Source organism: Dipodomys spectabilis, unplaced genomic scaffold, assembly GCF_019054845.1.
Source record: "Dipodomys spectabilis isolate Male_0828 unplaced genomic scaffold, ASM1905484v1 ptg000018l, whole genome shotgun sequence".
Classification (NCBI taxonomy): Eukaryota; Metazoa; Chordata; class Mammalia; order Rodentia; family Heteromyidae; genus Dipodomys; species Dipodomys spectabilis.
In genome coordinates, this window is record NW_024870695.1 from 10155372 (window position 1) to 10172952 (window position 17581).

Sequence of the window (17581 nt, forward strand, 5' to 3'; positions counted from 1 at the left end):
AAGGAGGAGGCTGCAATGCTTGGTAAGAAATGTATGCATTATCCTGCCCATGTAATTGTAACCCCTCTGTACAGTATGTTCTCAAATAAAATAAAATAAAATTAAAAAAAAAAAAAAAGAAGAAAGCAGGAACTATGAGGAGTAAAAAAAAAATTCTCATCAAATAAATAATTGTTTTTTAAAAATGAAAAAAAAAAAAAAAAAGAAGAGACTTGAGGAACCCATAAGCCTGGTCTGGATATTTCCCATTAGTGCCAGGCAGCTGCCCCCAAAGCAAAGGTTTTGCTTTGAAGCCAAGTCTCAGGCCCGAATGTGCATCTATTTATAGTGATAAGTAATGTGGCCCCTTTCTCACCTCCTCCAGTCCCACTTTTAGTATCTTTAGAACTTCCAGAAGAATCTATAGCTCTCCTTTTCATTTAATTTCCTTAGCCATATTTGACTTCTATCACTTCCCAGAAACTTCCCAGAAAATAGGCAGATTTTGAGATTTTGAACAAAACCCCAAACTTACATGTTCAGGATATATTCTCTTGTTCCCCAGAAGTTGATTACACTGAGAGAATGCAGGCAGGATGTCCTCTTTGGAAGCCACCTATACCTTCTGCAAGCATGACTGCCATGACACAGCCCTAGCCACAGTCCTGCCGCTCCTGCCTGTGCCCCTGTTATTGCACACATATATGTAAGTACCACCCATGGAAATGGTTATGAATTGTATACAATTTAATCTGAGGCAACAGTATGCCAAAATGTTAGCATATGTTAGAAATTAGGTGTGGAATAAACAATGCGAGAGTCCAAGTGTAAAAGTCTCAGACTTATGAGGCACGCATAGCACCGCAACACCCAGGATCGCCGGTGGTCTCACTTTCAGCAGGTGGAGGAGGAGGAGGAGGTGGTGATGAGGCTGGTGGTGGTGATGATAATGGTGGAATCTCTATGATGATGTCACTGGGATCCCTGTGAAAGGAACAATGCCAGGCTTTCAGTTTTGAAGGAAGCAACTAGACTTTTCCTTGTCTCCCCCTGTTAGCTAGGAATGTTGAATTGCCCCCAACCATTTACCCTTTTCTCTTCTTATGCAAACTCTCTTCCTCATCGGAAGAGTCCCTGTCATGTAGCTTGTTGGCCATGTTTTTCTTGCGTGTGGCATTGAGAGGTCTGTACATATCCCTCAGCCAAACTGGTTGCCATAAGGAGAAGCCCTCCTAGGAGAGACAAGGAGAAATATTAATTCTACATTCGCTTCCCTTTTCTGGCCACAGAACTAAGTCCTTAACTTGCCTGACTTGTAGTTTCTGATGAGCATTTCCTTCGCAGAAATCCAAAAAAGCTCCTTGGGGGGAAGAGGAAGCAGACAATGACTCCTGCCATTTTCCATGTCTCTCACAGTGTACATCTCAGATCTTACTGACAGAAACCCCCATACTTTGGTTCATAATCACAATGAGCAAAGGCTATCCTAGCATGGGGATTGAAAACAATTCCATGCATGCAGGCAGAGGTTGCAGGATCTCCCCAGGTCTGTCCCAAAGGTCTCTACAATGCTTCTAGGGAGACCTTGGCCTGCAGCATAGGTGGACTGCCAGCCCCACTTATGCTCTCTGCCAAAAATCCCTGCACATAAACAACTGCTCAACCATTCTGGGCAGAAGCATTTGATCTCTGTAGAGCCTTTCACTTCAGTCCTCTTTGGACTAAGTCTCCCATGTGTCAGTTGTTGGGGAGAAGGAGATACCCCTCTGTTCTCTTAGCTGTTTTATCTTAGCTGTTTTTTACATAAGTTGAATCATAGCAACTTCTAAAGTTGTGTAGTTTAGACATTTTCATCTCTGAAAGTCTGTCATGATGAATGACTTATGAAATCAATTTTTTTTTAATTTTATTTTATTTGTGAACATACTGTACAGAGGGGTTACAATTACATGGGCAAGATAATGCATACATTTCTTACCAAGCATTGCAGCCTCCTCCTTTGTTTACCCTTCACCTCCCTTCCCAGCTGAAATCAATTTAAAGGACAGGACTAGCACTTAAAGGCAAGCTATCATTTCTGAATGTAAGCCGAACAGGAAAAATCAGTTTGTGGTTCTTGAGACTGTGGATGTCTGCATTGCATGTGTGTCCTGGTTAAATGTGTCCCCATGTAATAAGGGAAAAGAACCTTTTTCTCCTAAACCTCCTGAGCAGTGTGACCCTGCTGCAAGACATTTCCCCTTTCTCTTCTCTTTTCTTTATTACAAAAGCAATGATAAATTAGCATCTGAGGTCTCTCTTACCTAAAAGATGTGAGCGAGAGTGGGGATGAGAAGGTACCCAGCAGGATGAGGAGTTTTCTTATCACTGACAGGAAGGACCCCTACATCCCCCCTTCCACTACGCCTATACCCCAACACCCCACGGATTTCTTACACTGTCTCCGGAGGCCCACCACTAGCAGGAGCAGACACAGCTGAAACCTCTCAGTCTCCCACCCTCATTCACTGAAGGACTGGTGACAGAGAACTATCCATGCCAGTACTGGCTACCTCTGCCACTGCTGAGGAACTTCTTTTGCTGGAGCCAGGTAAGACCTCTGGGAAGGAAGAGTTCTCTCTACCTTGGGTAGTGCCCCTCCCCACTGTAAGGCTAGGGGATAGAAACAGATGAGTTCTAGGGCCCCTCCAGTTCTCAGATCTTCACTGGAAGATTTACAGACTCCCATTTACCTTGAGAACTCTTTACTTCCTGTTGCTGATGCTCTGTGGGAATAAATCTGTTTGGGAATAAAACACAATCATGATTTTCCACCAGTATTAGTACTTGTTCCTTCCTTTATTTATCTCTTCTCTGCCCAGGAGACTCCAAGAATTTTATCCTATAATTGTGTTCTATGCCACAGTACTTGGCTGAGGGTCTTGTCTAAAGCTAGAACAACATATGCTATTCAGTATTTTAGATAATATCCAACAGAAAATTCCCCGTGGTATCTCCTAACACAGTAAAGAAAATGTCCTTCACTGGTCACAATCTTTACTGAAGACCAAAACAACACTATTGTTATCAAATCAAAGACAAGATTACTGTCTTTATTACAAGTATTACTATCATGAATGAGGCACACCTATTGAAGAGGTCCCAATCAATGTAAAAAGACATAAATGGAGCATAAATGTTGGAAAGGAAGGAACTATTTTTCTTTGTATATGAAGTGATGGATAACCAAAAAGCCTAAGAGAGCCAGGCACCATGTTTTACATGTATAATCCTAGCTACTTGGGAGGTTGGGATCTGAGCACCATGATTCAAAGCCAGCGTGGGCAGAAAATTAACCACCAGTAGCTCAAAGTGGTAGAATGCTAATGTTGAGCAAGAGAGCTCAAGGATGGCACCCAAAACATAAGTTCAAGCCCCACAGCTGACAAAAAGAAAAAACCCAAAAACTTATTTGTGAGGTAGAAATCAGAGGACTGTGGCCCTAGGACAGATTCTAGCTGAAAAGCATAAGCAAAAGACTGGGGACATGGATGAAGTAGTAGGGGGATGCCTAGCAAATCTAAAGCTCTAAGTTCAAACTCCATTAACATAAAAAACATTTAGGAGAGTGCCAGATGCCAGTGGCTCAAGCCTATAATCCTAGTTGCTCAGGAGGCAAAGATCTAAGGATCGCATTTCAAAGCCAGCCTAGGCAGGAAAGTCCATGAGACTTTTTTTCCAATTAACCACCAGAAAACCAGAAGTATCACTGTGGCTCAAGTAGTAGAGCTCAGGGACAGCGCCCAGGCCACAACTGACTCCCCCCCCCCCCCCCCCCCCACAAATCGCACAACTTTTAAGAGGTTCTCTTTTGGAAAAGAAAGTATGTAAGAAGAGTGATCTGGTATTTGGAAAAGAAGATCTAAGAGCAGAAGATTGATTATCTTACCTTTGAAATATTTATTTACTTATTTATTTGCCAGTCCTGGGGTTGTGAACCGAGGGCCTGAGCACTGTCCCAGAGCTTTTTCGGCTCAAGGCTAGCACTCTATAACTTGAGCCATAGTGCCACTTTTGGCTTTTTCTGTTTATGTGGTACTGAGGAATCAAACTCAGCTTCATGCATGCTAAGCCAGCAGTCTACCACTAAGCCACATTCCCAGACAAACTTTACACAAAAGAAGCATTATGAAGCTACTAGGACTAACAGTTATTAATAGCTGGCAGGGGTTTTGGTGCAGGAAAGACAGTAGGATCAAGGGAAGAGTTCAGTATGGTATTTTAGACCCATGGAAAATGAATGAACCATTTTTTTTTTTTGGTCGGTCGTGGGGCTTGAACTCTGGGCCTGGGCGCTGTCCCTCAGCTCTTCAGTTTAAGGCGAGTACTCTACCACTTGAGCTACAGCACCACTTCCGGTTTTCTAGTGGTTTATTGGAGATAGGAGTAACTTTTGCATTTAGGCTTTTATATTGTTATTATAAAAGTGGTGTATAGAGAGGTTACTGTTAGGAAATGGAGGAGAAGGTATAAGGCATAGGCTGGACTCAGTCGCCAACAGGCGAGGACTGTTTATTGTCAGCAATGGTCACAGACCTTCTCGTGGGATTGGAGGTTGTGTGGGGGGTAAATTGACATCAGGTTTGTAGGGGCCTGAGCAAGGAGTCAGAGGTTAATGAAAAATCCATTAGGACTAGGGAGTTGGGTGCTTTTCGGGTGGGCCCACAATGGAATATTTACAGCTGAGCTTAGGTGGATTGCCCTCTCTGCACATCAAGCAGGTCTGTGCATACCAGGGGTTTTGCCTGTGTCTGATTGTGCCTGGAACAATAGGGTTGAGGTCAATCCTTCATATTCCATCTTCAGATACATAAAATGATTGGGCCATGAGGGGAGAGGCATGTCCTTCCATTACAATTACATAACTCAGAAATGAGTACATTCTTATTGGGCAGTATCGACCTTTCCCTCACTCTCTTCCAGTTCTTCCCTTTGCCTCTATCCACCTGTAGTATAGTTCATTTCCAACATAATGGCTAATGTGTACAACTGCTGCATTTGCTCACCCAATAACTCTTTTCAGTTGTACAGAAAAGAGCTGTTGAGGAACATGGCCTGAACAGTTGAAGAGGAACCCTTTAGTAAACTTCTGCTCTTTAATATTTGAAAACAGGAAGGAAGACTGAGGGGCGCAGTAGAAGGTTAAGCATAGGAGTGATGTGGTTCTGACTCAAACTGAGGTAACAGATAAGAATGAAGAGGCCTAGATTTGTAGTTTATCTCAGAAGCATTTCCTATCAATTCAAAGGCCTCTGGGTGGTGAGTGCACAGGAAGGAAGAAGACTTCTAAGAAGAGTTTGCAAAGCTCCCAAACTCAGAATTCCCTGCCTCAATTTTTTCTTCCTTCTCTTTCTCTCTTTCCTTCCTTCCTTCCTTCCTTTTTTCCTTCTCTTTCTTTCTTTCTTTTCTTTCCTTTCTTTCTTGCCTTGGTTATAGGCCTTGAACTCTGGTCCTCAGAGGTGTCCCTGAGAGCTTCAGCTCAAGGCTAGTGCTCTACTATTTAGAGCCACAACGCCGTTTCCAGTTTCCTGGTGGTTAAATGGAGATAAGAGTCTCAAAGACTCTCCTGTCTGCGTTGGCCTTGATCTGAGAGCCTCAGATCTTATCCTCCTGAGAAGATAGAATTACAGACATGAGCCCTGGTGCCTGGGCCCTGCTTCAATTTCTGTTCCAAGTGGTAAATATTAGAAATTACACAGGGCATCAAAACAGCTTAGATCCTCCATATTATGTGCTTAGAAAAGGATCATATTGGCTAGAGACAATCTGAGCATATACAAGAGTGAAAAGGCAGGAGGCTTGTGGCTCATGCCTATAATCCAAGATACTTAGGAGGCTGAGAACTCAGCATCAAGGTTCGAAGCCAGTCTGGATAGGAAAGTCTGTAAGTCTCTTATCTCTACACACTAAAAAATGTAGAAGTGGAGCTGTGCCTCAAGTAGTAGAGCATCAACTTTGATGGGCTGGGAAGGTGGCTCAGTGGTAGAGCGCTTGCCTTGCATGCAGGAGGCCCTGGGTTCGATTCCTCAGCACCACATAAGCAAAAAGAAAAAAGCCGGAAGTGGTGCTGTGGCTCAAGTGGTAGAGCGCTAGCCTTGAGCTGAAGAGCTGAAGGACAGCGCCTAGGCCCAGAGTTCAGGCCCCATGACCGGACCCCCCCCCCCAAAAAAAAAAAAAAAGAAAAAAGAAAAAAGGCTCTAGACTCTGCCTCTCCAGTGAGTTAAAGACCCAAGCAAGATTGGGGCTCATACACATGCCAACACACACACACACACACACACACACACACACACACAAAGAATAAAGAAAGCTAGGTATGCAGCTCAATAATACAGTCCTTGCCTGCCACATTTGAGAGACTAGCTTTAGTCCTTGCAGTGCATATACAAACAATTGATAATAGGCCCGGAGAGAGTGACTGAACTACAGACATGCTCAAAAAGAATTGTACTCATGACTCATTCCTGATTCATGTAACTGTACCCCTTTGTGTATCAATTCTACAAGAACAATAAAAAACTGGAAAAAAATAATAGGGTTCAAATAATGTGAAGAATCCACTATTCCATTGTGATACTTAAATACTTAAAAAGATAGGGAGCTCTCCTGTAATGTAGTAATGCAAGATGGTCAATGAGGAGGAATGATACAATTAGAAAATTAGCTGGGGGGCTGGGAAGGTGGCTCAGTGGTAGAGTGCTTGCCTTGCATACATGAAGCCCTGGGTTCGATTCCTCAGCACCACATAAGCAGGAAAAAAAAAAAAAAAGGCCGGAAGTAGTGCTGTGGCTCATGTGGTAGAGCACTCGCCTTGAGCTGAAGAGCTGAGGAACAGTGCCCAGGCCCAGAGTTCAGGCCCCATGACCGGACCCAAAAAAAAAAAAAAAAAGAAAATTAGCTGGGCACCAGTAGCTTACCCCTATAATCCTAGCTACTCTGAAGGATGAGACCTGAGACTCATGGTTGGAAGTCATGCTGGGCAGGAAAGTTCATGACACTCTTATTTCCAATTAAGTACCAAAACACCAGGAGCTGTGGTTCAAGTGGTAGAGCTAGAGCACTAGTCATGAGTATAAAAGCTCAGGCACAGTACCCAGGCCCTGAGTTCAAGCCCCAGGACTGGCATGTAAAGAAGTCATTTTGTGACTGCCAGCAATAATCATGACAGGACAGTATTAGACAAGAGTCTTTTGCTCCCCATATCTTGGGAACACTGACAACACTCCATCTTGTGAGTTGGCTTCTTACTTGGGACCAGTTAGATTATATTAGCTATGTTCAAACAGCCTGCAGTCAGGCTTGGAAAAGGAGAAACCCATAAGTTATCAGTGTGTTCTGTGATCCCTAGCCAGTGTCCACTAGGCTGGCAGCCACAACACATAGCCATAGAGAAGGAAGAATTGGCCTTCTGCCCAGGAAGAACAACTTCATTGCTAAAGGGCCATTTCAGAAAATACATGCTCTAGCCTCTGCTGGTAGAGAGCCGTGATTGCTGAGCCATCATTTTATACTGACTACTGGCAAACAGATCACAAAAGTGGGCCTGGAAGTTAAGGATTTGAGAAGGCTGGAATACCCAGTCTGTGCCCAGGTCACAGACTACTCTCAGAGGTGAACAGAGAGGAAGAGTTTGAGCTCAGGATTTAACTGTTGGCAGAAACTTCATTCTCCAAGGCCATTCCTGAAAACAAAGGATCTAGGGTCCTCTGGTAAATAGCTTAGACTATAGAGTATCAGTTTATATTGATGCCTAGCAAATAGCCTATCTGACAAGGTAGATTTGAGGAGTGAGCCCTTTGGCTCAGAGATTAGAGAACACAGTAGTCTGAATTTAGGGATTTCTGGGTCACTTGGCTATGCAATTTTGGCAGAGGAAAATGGAAATAGGAGGATCGAGGGAGATAAGGAGCAATTCGCATCCACTGCCAGTAGGACAAGCTATAGGTATTGTGATGTGACAGAAGCAAAACCCAAAAAGCTATACATTCTATGATTCATTTATAGGATGGTCTAGAAAAGATAGACCTGTAGGGCCAGAAGTAAGAGTGCAGGTTTCCAGGGGTAGGAGGTGGAGGAGTGGATTGACTGCAAAGGGCCTGATGGCCTTTTGTGGGTGATGGGAATGCGGTAGTGGTTACAGCTATGCAAACTCATCAAACTGTATACTTAAAAAAGTGTAAAGTTAAGTGCATGAAAATGTCACTGCAATAAACCTGACCTCAGAAAGTAATAAAACAAACCTGAAAAAGTGATACAAATCTAAAAACAGTTAACTTACAGTTTTTCCAACGAGAGGGTCAACATGAGGACATTCTCAACTGTCATAAGTTGCACTTGTGTTGATCCCATATCTCTGAAGGAGAAAGCCAGACATTCATGATACACCCCAACTCAAAGATTGTGTTCTTACAAAGCAGATGTCCCACTACAGATAAAATTGTGGTACCTATATACAAAGGAATATCACAGAGCCATTAGAAAGAACAAAATAATGGCATTCGCAGGGAGATGGATGGAATAGAACAATCATGATAAGCCAAAATTGGAGAGTCTCCCTGATATGCAGATGTTAAATTCAAAACACAATCAGATATGAAAAAGTAAACAGGACCCAAGAAACAAAGGACCTCTTCTTAATCTGTCCCATCATTTTTAGATGACTCTGTGTTCTGGACCACACATATGATATATACATGTGCACATCTGAGAGAAGCTAGGAGGAGGGCACAGAATCAGAGGGAAATGGGTGAAAAAATACAGCAGCGCTCCCTCCACCCCTCACCCCCGCCCCCATCAGCTGCATGGGACACATTGAAGAAAGTGAACTAAGCAACTCAAGGGCAGAGATGGGAGGGAGGGAATAATAGAGAAAGAGGGAACAGCTTACAATAAGCAAGAGAAAAAAATGTACATATCAACCTGATTTGGAATGAAATAGTTGTATTGTCCAAGTCCGTAGCTTTAATAAGCTTTATAGACCATGATAATGACAATTTGCATTGTGAAGGTTAAAATGTGTTTCTGACTTTAGCTAAGTATCACTATCCCACAATAGTGTGAAATTTATGTAATCACTTAATCCACTTAAAAAAAAAAGTGTTCTTAAAAAAGATCCCTCATGGGGCTGGGAAGTTGGCTCAGTGGTAGAGCACTTGCCTTGCATGCTCGAGGCCCTGGGTTCGATTCCTCAGCAGCACATAAGAAAAAAAACCCGGAAGTGGCACTGTGGCTCAAGTGGTAGAGTGCTAGCCTTGAGCTGAAGAGCTGAGGGACAGGGCCCAGGCCCAGAGTTCAGGCCCCACGACCGGTCCCCGCCCCCCCCAAAAAAAAACAAATAAAAATTTACTTAACAACAACAGAATATACATTCTTTAAAAAAAGAAAAAGATCCCTCACGGTTCACAACATTGTGGAACATATTTTTTTAAATGTGAATTAAAATATGAACATATTGGAAATTATTCATTTCAGTGGTGATACTGGTTTTGGTTGGGAGATTCTAAATGTGCTATTGTTTTGACTGTTTTAGAGTCACATTTTATTCTGATTAGAATTTTTATTAAGATGTTGAAGCTTTTGTTTTTTTGAAGCTAGTTTGTCATAACATATTGTGCATAATCATAGTATTTATTCTGTGAATGTGTAGACTTGTGAATGTGTAGACTTACATTTACTGCTAAGAAAACACATTTAAAATAATATTAAATCCAGTATCAGCTGCCTACTGCACACACTTACTACAGAAATCCATGTTACATTTACCACACTAAAGTTTGTTTTTAAAGAATCACCCTCATTGTTGAAAGTAAATGTATTCTTAGGGTGTGAATATTAGTGTTCCAATAAGCATGTGATTATATTGAGGTGGTGGTAGTGGGAAGGTAATCTTGATTTCATTGGGAATCTTAGGTTTTTGTAAATTTATTGGGAAAATAGTTTTTCCTGTATTGCTGAAGTTTCTTTTTGGTAAGTAGTAGCTTTCTAGAAGAAAAAGCACGCAGGAGAACTTGAGGTGTACATACATTAACTCACTGACCAGCAGTGTATTGATGCATACTGTGTATCTTTGCAATGAACAATATGGACACTGATCAGTTTTCACTCACAGGTAAAATACTTGAAAGTAAGAAAAAAAAATCCTTCAAGAGCATAAGTCAGCTCGAGTGTCACTGAAAATAATTGACAGTGTTCTTTCTCATTGAAAAGACTTAGGTTATTCTTTTTTACATCATCAAATTAAGGATCTTGCTGTGTTTTAGAATCAATTATCTTTTTTTTTCTTACCATTATGTTAGGCATTCTCAAAATACATTCACTATCCCTTTACTTTTGTTTCTTTTCATAAAACAATGTACCATTTATTCCTCTTTGTCTTCTGGGAAAAGTGATGGTGCTACAAGTGTTCATCCTTCGGGCTGTTCTGTCCTTTATAAATACTTTCTTAGTTCTTTCCTTTACCAAGAGCATTTCATTCAATTCCCTATTAACTAAAAGTATGACTCTCAAGCGGAGTGCTGGTGGCCCATGCCCATAATCTGAGTTACTCAGAAGCTGAGATCTGAGAATCAGGGTTGGAAGCCAGCCTGGGCAGGAAATTGTGTGAGACTATTATCTTCACTAAACTACAAAATAATAACATTAACAATAACAATAAAAATCTGGAAGTAGAGCTGTGGATCACATTGTAGAGTGGTAGCCTTGAGCAAAAGCAGCTCTGGGACAGCCCTGAGTTCAAGCCCTAGAACCAGCACCAGAAAAGAAAATAAAAATGACTTTCTTAGGCTCACGGAAAACTATTTAACCTTTGAAGAAACTAATCAAGAATAACAAACAGAAATGATCTCAAGATTTGTAAGATTTTTGAAATACTTACAGATATTTTAATGCAGGCAATTTAAACAGATAGGAAACTTCAACAGTTGTTCGAGGATTATGATTGAGAACTCTGAAAAATGCAATTGAATTGAAATTATCAACATTTTCAATGTGTATCATTCTCCATGAAAAGTTTGTATTCATTTCTTTGGTCGACACTTGTAGATTTAAAAAAATCACTGCCTTTACTTTGTCATACTTAAAATTCATAAAGCACACTATGTTTGGAAACTGCCCAGAATTCTAGTTTAGAGAAGAGAAAGGGTATAGAAACGTCTAGAAAAGGCTTTGGATAATGGAGACTAAGCCAGGACTCTATTGTCTCTTAGTGCTCATGACCAGCTAGCATGGGAAAGTGTTTTGCCTCAATGAGGAATAGATTCTCTACTTTGTAAAGTCCAACAGCTTCTAAAATCATGGAGTGAGCACAGTGAGAACCAATGAAGTGATTAAAAGGAGGTGTGTGTGTGTGTGTGTGTGTGTGTGTGTGTCTATTTGGGCTTAAACTCAGGGCCTGGGATCTGTGCCTGAGGTGTGTTGTGTGAGTGTGTGTCTATTTGGGCTTAAACTCAGGGCCTGGGATCTGTGCCTGAGGGTGTGTGTGTGTGTGTGTGTGTGTGTGTGTGTGTGTGTGTGTGTGTGTGTGTGTGTGTGTGTGTGTGTGTCTATTTGGGCTTAAACTCAGGGCCTGGGATCTGTGCCTGAGGTGTGTTGTGTGAGTGTGTGTCTATTTGGGCTTAAACTCAGGGCCTGGGATCTGTGCCTGAGGGGTGTGTGTGTGTGTGTGTGTGTGTGTGTGTGTGTGTGTGTGTGTGTGTGTGTGTGTGTGTGTGTGTGTGTGTGTGTGTGTGTGTGTGTGTGTGTGTGTGTGTGTGTGTGTGTGTGTGTGTGTCTATTTGGGCTTAAACTCAGGGCCTGGGATCTGTGCCTGGGGTGTGTGCCGTGTGTGTGTGTGTGTGTGTGTGTGTGTGTGTGTGTGTGTGTGTGTGTGTGTGTGTGTGTGTGTCTGTCTGTCTGTCTGTCTGTCTGTCTGTCTGTCTATTTGGGCTTAAACTCAGGGCCTGGGATCTGTGCCTGAGATCTTTTGCTCCAGCACTATCACTTCCAGTTTTCTGGTGGTTAACTGGAGGTGAGGGTCTCATGTCTCATGGACTTTCTTGCCCTGGCTGGCTTTGAACTGTAATCCTTAGTCTCAGCCTCCGGAGTAGCTAGGATTACAAGGTATGTGCTATCAGCTTCTGGCTAAAAAGATGTTTTAAAATAAGCCATTCAAAGCAGACACTGGTGGCTCACACCTGTAGTCCTAGCTACTCAGGCTGATATCTGAGGATTGAGATTCAAGCCAGCACAGGCAACCAAATCTTAGATTCCAGCCACATCTCAATCCTCCACCAACACCAAATACCTTCTAGAAACCTGAATTTCTTGATCCACAAGTATCCTTTCACGGAGACAAGTTTAGAGGAGAATTTCACCTTGATTCATAATTTCTTTTGAACATTTTGAACCACACAGTCTTTTTCTTTTTGAGGTAGAATTTTGACATGTAGCCCAGAGTGGCCTTGGACTATAGGTCCCCTGCCCACACCTCTTGAGTGCTGGATTACAGCTGTATGTCACATCATCTGGCAAACAGCATACCATTTTTTAACTGAAAGGAAATAAAAACCCATATTTTTTGTTGAAGGTAGTCAGGAAAGAAAATGCATAGAATCAGTCTAGAGCAATGTATTTTCTTTTTGAATGTATAGCTTTTGCCTATACTTCAGAGGTTCCTAATTGCCCCACATAATTGAGAACTTCAGAGGTACATAGTTGAAAAATAACATTCTGACTGACTAAGAGAAGTGCCCTGTATCACCATTAGAAGAAACTGACACTGAGAAATCAGCCACTCTTACTTCCAAGGAGGACTTGGTGATCAGTCTTGTTCTTTGCAGCTCTGCCTCACTGACATGTGAGCAGAAAGGCAGTCACTGCAGTGGAGAAGCAATGAATGTTTATCTCAAATTCATGAGAGCAGCCATTGATTCCCATGACAGAGCTAATTTCAAGGTTATTTAGGTGATGTTTTCCGTTTTCCTGGCCAAAGACCAGAAGTGAAGACACAGAACCTGGTGCTTGTGTGACTAGACATATGAGTCTCCTAGCCTTGTGTAACTTATTTTGTTCCCTCATTTGAAAAAAAAAAAAACAAATGATATCACTTTTGGGCATCTACCCAAAACATCACATGTCAGCATATGGTAAAGACAATTGTACTATTCACAATAGCCAAGTTATGGAAACAGCACAGATGCCCTTCAACCGATGAGCAGGGTCAAGAAAATGTGGTACCGATACACACCCGGAAGTGGTGCTGTAGCTCAAGTGGTAGAGCGCTCGCCTTGAGCTGAAGAGCTGAGGGACAGCGCCTAGGCCCAGAGTTCAAGCCCCATGACAGACCAAAAAAAAAAAAAAGAAAACATTTTTATGAATATCAAGAATTGCTGAGGTGGGCTGGGAAGGTGGCTCAGTGGTAGAAGCTCTTGCCTTGCATGCATGAGGCCCTGGGTTCAATTCCTCAGCACCACATAAGCAAAACGAAAAAAAGCCGGAAGTGGCGCTGTGGCTCAAGTGGTAGAGCGCTAGCCTTGAGCTGAAGAGCTGAGGGACAGTGCCCAGGCCCAGAGTTCAGGCCCCATGACCGGACCCAAAAAAAAAAAAAAAAGAATTGCTGAGGTCTTAGTAACATTTTTTTCTCAGTAAGGACAGTTTTTTCCTTATCTATATGTTATCTGTATAATTAATCTGATAATGAATAGTAAGTACTTATTGCTAGAGATGAGGTGAGATAGACACATTCTTACATAGTTGCAGAATTGATTGCTGGAAGGGATTTCAGTAATTGATCTGAATAATTTATATATAATTACAAATAAACTTACTAACTTACAAATATTCAAGAGATAGGAGTCCTTCAAATGAATCCTTATGTAATTCAGTGAGGCGATTTTCACTGAGAATTCTGGAAGATAATAAGGTTATTTCTGGACATAAATTCATCAAGCATTGGGAAATATATTGAATAGAGAAATACATTATGGGAAAAGAAAGGCTGTCATTTTCTGTTGTCTAGAGAATATGGTGCCACAACTTTTTTGAAGACAATTAACATTTCATGTGTACCACAGTGTTCATAATAAAATCCTGTTCCTAGATTATTCTGCTGAATGATTTGTCTAGGTTCACAAGGAAGTATGTATGGGGGTGTTCATTGTAGCCTTGAATGCAACAAGCTAACTGGGAATTCTCTAAATATTATGGGAAATAGGAAATACAGCACAAGGCACCCAAACTATGGAATGTTTTGCCAATAATTAAAGAAATAGGTTAATCATCTATGTAAAGTTAAGATTCAAAGCTTATGTTATGAAATGAAAAAATCAACTTACAGTATGTTACCATTTTGGGGGGGGGGTCTGGTCGTGGGGCCTGAACTCTGGGCCTAGGCGCTGACCCTCAGCTCTTCAGCTCAAGGCTATCACTGTACCACTTGAGCCACAGTGCCACTTCCATCTTTTTTCTTATGTGGTGCTGAGGAGTCTAACCCAGGGCCTCGAGCATGCAAGACAAGTGCTCTACCACCAAGCCACCATCCCAGCCCCTTATGTTACCATTTGTATAAAATGTAAAATCCCAGTAAGAACATGATACCACAAACCTTTCTACTATATGTAAAAAGTACAGTAAATACATATGCAAATATAGTAAAATAGTACACAATTGCCTGGGAAAACATCTTTCTACTATACTCGTTTCAGGTATAGTTTTCATTCTGTTATTAACATCAGTTTTATCCACTAAGAATGTAAGCATCCATCCCTTGTACAATAGAGAATGATTTCAACTTGCCGCATACTTAGTTCAAAATGGGTCCATGAAACTTTATTTTGCATCATGGTTGAAAGGCCTCATCCTGCATGCAAGACAAGCATTCTGCCCCTTAACAATACCCCGAGTACCCATAAGCTTGATGTTCAAATAATTGCAGAATTTCAGTCAGGAAAGGTCAATTAGGATATGGAGGGGTATGGCTTTTCTCAGAGGTACTTTCTTCAAGATTCTGGACCAAGGAAGGTCTTACAGTAGTATATATATATACTACTGTATATATATACTGTATATATACTCACAGTTTCTCAGTCCAATGGTACGATGCCCATATATTTTCTTCAGTATAAGAACTACCGTTTCCTTGGAAATTTCTATGGAGAAACAGTTTATATCTAGAAATAAGTAGGAAAAGATTAGAGAAAGAAAAAGTCATTGCAAACTCATGAGGCATAATCAAATGCAGGGAAAAACCCCCAACTTTTTCTACTTTCTGAAGCTATGATTTGCACACCAAAGAAAAAAAAATGGGTCCACTGGCAGGAAAGAAGAGGCTCCTCAACAGAAGCTTAATTTCCTGTCCAATCAATCTCGTGCATGTCTAGTTCCAATTACCCTGGATGTAATTTTCCTGAATCATTTGTGTTTAAACTGACTTCTAAATCAATAAGAAAATGGTAACAGAAAAAGGGACAGATGTATATTGTTGGAAAACAGCAATAAAAACCTCTGTCAGGTAGTACCAAAGCTGTGCTTAAATGCCATTAAGAAGGATGAAGCCTTAGAAGGAAGTATATCTTGGAAAGGTAAGGAATAATAGAAATTAGAGGAGTTAGTATGTTGATGAGGGAAGAGCTCAGAGCCATGTTTCATACAGGGAAAAGCATGATTCATTGAGACAAGAGTTAAGTTTTATTACCTCATCAGGAAAAAAAATGCCAAAGACAGACATCAGAAAGAAGGATGTATGTGAAAATGGTAAGAGGTTAAATCTTATTGGAAGTATGGCATGTAAGATGGAGTAATAAACAGGATAGGGAAGAACTGTATGCTTTTAGATTTTATTCTCTATATATCTATAAATTGTGTATGTGTGTGTGCATGCCCATGCACACAGGCACACACTAGGGATTGAACACAGAATCTTGTGTATACAAGGTTCTGTTACTAAGCTTGGTCATCAGCCCTTGGTTTTTGAGACAAGAGCTGGTAAAGACAAGACTGGCATTGAACTCTAGGCTCTCCTCTCTCTCTCCCCTCTTCTTTCTCTCTCTCTCTCTCTCTCTCTCTCTCTCTCTCTCTCTCTCTCTCTCTCTCTCTCTCTCTCTCTGTCTCCTTCTGTCTCTTCTCCCCCCCATCCATTGTGTCTATTAAGCATGTGTACTACAAAACCAGCTTCTGTGATTTTTTTTTTGAAGCTGGAATGTACATATGAAAACACATGTGAGCAGACACTGGAGGCTCATGCCTGTAATCCTAGCTATCCAGGGGAGTGAGGCCTGAGGATCACCATTCAGTGCCAGCCTGGGAAGGAAACTCTGTAAGACTCATCTCCAATTAACCACCAGAAAACCAGAAGTGGCACTTTGGTTCAAAGTATTAGTGCACCAGCCTTGAGCAAAATAGCTCGGGAATAGGGACCAGGCCCTGAGTTCACTCCCCATTGTTAACCACAACAACAGAAAATAGAAAATAAAAAAAACTAAGGCTAATACGGGTTGAAAAATAAATTTTTTCTGATTCTGTTTGGCCTTTGACTTAGGGCCTGGGTCCTGTCTCTAAGCTTTTCTTGCTTAAGGATAGTCTTCTATCACTTCTGGCTTGTTGGTGGTTAATTTGAAATAAGAGCCTCACAACCCTTCCAACTGAGACTGGCTTTGAATCATGATCCTCAGATCTGAACCTGTTCGGTAGCTAAATTCCAGGTGTGAGCCACCGTTGCTTGGCAAAAGCACATGTTTACTAGGAGCTACTGATACACCTTAGTCTTAGCTATAGTCATTAGTCTTTGCAATCACTCTTCTGCTCAGTTCATATATACTTTGTCTGGTAGTGAAGATTTAAGTCTGCTCATTTGCCTAGTAGACGTTTCCTTTCAACTGCAAGACTTCTGACTGTTTACCAATAAACATGTCCCAAACTGAACTCCTTTCTCACAAACTGGTTTTCCTTCTTGACTACTCTGTTTCTATCACTGTCAGGTTCACTCATTCAGGACAGAAAGTATAGAGTCCTGTTTGGTACACTCATGCCCACACTTTGTCAGTCAGTAATTTTTCTCTGTTGTTCTTTTTAGAGAATGCTACAATTTTGTATTCCCATCAGAACTTCTGTGACTCAGAATCTTCTTGGAAAGCAGCCTCAAATAAAAGCTTGGCAAATGGATACAATAGGAAGATGAGAACAAGGAAAGTGAAGAAGTGAAAAGTTTAAAAGCCAGCCAGGCACAGGTGGCTCATGCCTGTAATCCTAGTCCTTAGGAGGCTGAAATGTGAAGATCTTGGTTTAAAGCCAGCTGGGCAGAAAAGTTCAAGAGATTCTTATCTCCACTAACCACTAGAAAACTGGAAGTGATGCTGTAGCTTGAACTTGTAAAATGCTAGTCTTGAGCAAAAGAGCTCAAAGACAGTACCCAGGTGTCCTGAGTTCAATCCCCTCAACCAACCTAAAAAAATAAGAAAGCCAGGTGCCAGTGGCTCATGCCTCTAATCCTAACTACTCAGGAGGCTGATATCTGAGGATCTTGGTTCAAAGCCAGCCGAGTCAGGAAAGTATGTGAGACTCGTATCTCCAATAAACCATCAGAAAATGGAAG

General features: G+C 41.5%; 1 protein-coding gene across 1 annotated transcript in view; it reads right to left on the reverse strand.

The window, feature by feature from the left end:
* Positions 1 to 211: 211 nt before the first annotated feature.
* LOC122103592 (leucine-rich repeat-containing protein 37A2-like) overlaps positions 212 to 17581 on the reverse strand; it is a 59123-nt gene continuing 41753 nt past the window's right edge. The window contains 7 exon segments of the mRNA XM_042674201.1: positions 212 to 963; positions 1069 to 1339; positions 2712 to 2758; positions 8297 to 8371; positions 10892 to 10963; positions 13829 to 13900; positions 15069 to 15161. The gene's annotated coding sequence lies outside the window, so the exon portion shown is untranslated.